Source organism: Drosophila subpulchrella, unplaced genomic scaffold (genome assembly GCF_014743375.2).
Source record: "Drosophila subpulchrella strain 33 F10 #4 breed RU33 unplaced genomic scaffold, RU_Dsub_v1.1 Primary Assembly Seq354, whole genome shotgun sequence".
Classification (NCBI taxonomy): Eukaryota; Metazoa; Arthropoda; class Insecta; order Diptera; family Drosophilidae; genus Drosophila; species Drosophila subpulchrella.
The window spans coordinates 597,531-601,087 of record NW_023665577.1 but is presented as its reverse complement, the minus strand read 5'-3'; the positions used below and the strand labels follow the sequence as shown (position 1 = coordinate 601,087).

The 3,557-nt window shown below is 41.6% G+C and overlaps 2 non-coding genes across 2 annotated transcripts; one reads left to right on the top strand and one right to left on the bottom strand.

Moving 5' to 3' along the window:
• Positions 1-2,189: 2,189 nt before the first annotated feature.
• On the top strand, positions 2,190-2,262 carry Trnak-uuu. The gene has a single exon. It is a non-coding gene; the product is annotated as a tRNA-Lys (tRNA).
• A 915-nt stretch (positions 2,263-3,177) lies between these two features.
• Trnak-uuu lies at positions 3,178-3,250 on the bottom strand. Its single transcript has one exon. It is a non-coding gene; the product is annotated as a tRNA-Lys (tRNA).
• Positions 3,251-3,557: the final 307 nt, after the last annotated feature.

Below are 3,557 nucleotides of genomic sequence, written 5' to 3'. Positions count from 1 at the left end.
GTGGGTGTGGGTGGAGCAGGGGCAGGGGCAGGTGGGCCGGGCTCGCTGGCCAACGGCGGCACCAATGGCAACGGTCCAAACTCCCTGTTCGCCTCCACCGCCTCCAGCACCCAGGCACCCGACTGCATCAAGTATCCGCAGGAGTTCTGATCTCAGGTTATCATCAGGCAGCAGCAGCAGCAGCAGCAGCGGCAGGATAACACCGTCGATCGGAACCAGGATCGGGGCCTCGACCAGCTCTTGGAGTCGGACTGTGAGCCCGATCCGGAGCTGCAGCTGGACTTTAAGGCGGACATTGTCGGCTGCAATTTGTTCTGCTGCTGAGCTCTGACCGCCGGCCACGCCCTCTGCCACTCGCCGCCTGCCGCCTGCCACCTACCGCCCATCGCCTACCGCCTGTCGCCGCCCGTCGATCAACCAACATCCAGTGATGTTTCTTGTTTGCAACTGATTCGTGTTAAGCTAAGAAACGAGCCATATCCGCATGGTTCGTTTGGGTTTATGATACTGGAGGTCGAACCCCGAGCAATCGCAGCCTCTCATTAACGATGACACTTTCAAAAAAACCATTTTACATATCAGGACCATGTTTAGCACGTCTATATGAATCGATTTCACATTTATATTTGATGTTGACTTGGAGTTGGCTCGTTCAGATGTGATTAATGTTACTTGAATATGTTCTATCCAGGCGAGTGCTCGAAGGTCCCTGCAGTATGATGAATCTCTTTCTCTAAGCAGTATTCGAAAAGCTGTTAGTTCGTAAGCCTAGCATAATTTAGCCCGTAAGCTGCACAGATGAACAGACAGAGCTGTCGAGTTGAACAAAACTAATATCTGCAATAATTTCAAAGTGATTTCTAATTAACATTAGTTCTTCGTTTGTATCGCCCCAACCTCGACCCAACCAAACCCCACCCAGCACCCTCCAGGGAGTCCTAAAGAGTGTACTTAATTCCTAGCTTGTAGAGATCCTAACTCTAGTTAACCACATAAGGCTTTGTTTAGTTTGTAAATAGCAGAGCGTCCCAGCTCGGGGATCGCCTTTTTATGTTTGTGTTTAGTCTTGGAGAGAAAATTTTGGAAATATCTGTAACTGTTTAATTCAATTTATTTCGTGTGTTTGCGTTTGTGTTGTTGAAAGTGCTCTAGCAGCTTGGAAAATGCTTTACTAATTTTATCAAAAATTAATTCTTTTTAATTTCCACTGAAGAACAAATTCGGAAGATAAACAGGAAGTAAAATATTTCAAATTTAGCTTAGAACTGCTATAGTTAATCAGGATTTTCTTTAGAACAGCAGCTGAACCTTCCACATTATTTATTCAAAGGCCTCTCAACAATGTCTGTAAATTTAATTCGGTAGTTAATCGATACAGTAAGCCAACGAAATTTGATTAAGGCGAGAATTGTTAAAGCCTAAAGCTAAAGGAAACCCATAACCGTAATGTAAAGTAATTATTTATGCTGTACTTTTCGCTAAGCTAAGGTTAGTGCATTCTAGAACTATCGGTAGTCTATGTGAACCTAGCTCGTAAGCCTAAATTATGTATATCGAATTAGCAAGACAAATTTTAGAGAAAGCAAATCAGAATGAGCAAGGCAAAGCAAATCGAACAAATCTATGGAAAATGAGAGAATCAAACAAAAAAACCTAGCACAAATTAATTAATCGTTTTTTGTTTCCCATTTTGTACATTTGTTCAATCTTAGTTTGTACATCGATTGTTTGTTTTATGCAATTCGTCGGAGCCGCGATGAAATGATTTTCCCATTCGATTGAAGTGAAACACCATTTGAAGTTTTCGGTTTAAGGGGCACTCACTGTCCGCCAGGACACAGTGGGCGCAAAAAGTTTAACTGCATTCCATGTAAAAATAAAAATACGCAACTAATTTTTAATGAAATTCGCATGTATGTATTACCTTAATCTGGGTTCGATTGCAAAGGCAATTATACAAAAAAATGGAATCGAAAATAAAAACAGAAAAACTTCAACTATGAAACCACAAAACCATACAAATATAACGAAAAACAAAACAAGTATGTAAACATGTATGAATATGTCATAAAAAATAAAAACTATTTTAAATTGTACACGTATTTTCTCTTTTGATGGGTGATCTTGGATTGTAAGAGACTGAAAGTACTTTCCCCTAAGTAATGTTTTCTGCTGGATGACGTTCGAATGCCCGGATAGCTCAGTCGGTAGAGCATTGGACTTTTAATCCAAGGGTCCAGGGTTCAAGTCCCTGTTCGGGCGGCATTTATTTTTTTTGAACTCCTATCGCAAAAGTCGCTATAATCTAAAAGATTTTTATCGTGATGGCTTGCAATAAATGTTTTAAATGAATTAAATGACAGAAAAAGAAAGTATCTCCTTTATGCCCATCCAGTGGAGGAAAAGTCAGATAACTTTGTGGAAAACAGAAAAAGGATTCTTTTTGGAGCAAATAAGCAAACGGCAAAAAGAAAAAAAAAAGGGGCTTGCAATTATTGTTTTATATAATTTAACTGACAGTAAAAGAAAGTTTTTCCTTTTAACTGTGTTTTAATTGCTCTGACATCCAGTGGAGAAAAAGAAAGACAACTTTTGGGTAAACAGAAAAAAGAAAACCTTTATGGAGCAAACAAGCGAGCGGCAAAAAGATTGTGGTCCAACCATATTGGTTGGGCTGATAACGGCAGTCCACTCCGGTACGCTATCCCACTACTGCCTACCACGGGAACTCTTGGCTGCTGGTTTTCACCCCTGGCCCGGTTCATCCCTCCTTAGCCAACCTGAATGCCACGGACTCCTCCATGGCACCCATATTGATGGCGAGCTTAGTGCGGACGTTCCGTCAACATGGGCTGGTCCGCTACACAGTAGATCCCAGCCTCAGGCCATCCCACAATCGGACCTCACAGAAGCGTGATTACAGAAGCTGCCAACCTTCCAGTCGGAGTGCCTTCGTCTAACACTCAGCCACATGTCACCGCTTCCATTCCGTTCGAGCAAACTGCCTTATCGATGCACCACCTTATCGACGCGAAGCAGTGTGAGTGCACTGCTTTGTCGCAGCTGCGTTGCCAACTATGACGAGGGAAGCACGGCGGCACTACATTCCATAGTGATTAATCTGGGTTAAAAAAAAAACAAAAACAGATTTAAAAAAAAGAAGGAAAATATATAGATCGCCCGAACAGGGACTTGAACCCTGGACCCTTGGATTAAAAGTCCAATGCTCTACCGACTGAGCTATCCGGGCCTTGTGAGAGTGCGCGACAAACTACCCGGGCATGTACTAAGAAATGGGAGGGAATGGCATTTCGCAAGAACTTCATCAGCAGTTCCTGTGTAACTGTTCACCACCTGCAATAATCTTTTATTGAATATTTCCTATTAAAGTCTAAAAAATTAATTAAAATAAAATAACAACTTAGTATTGTACATTGATTGTTATTTTCGGAACCTTGATTTTCCTGGTTTTTAATTACAAAAACTTTGACAGCTAATCAAAACACTTCGAAAGTTCAACAAGAATCTTTAATGGTCGTTCTTACTTTTGCTTAAGT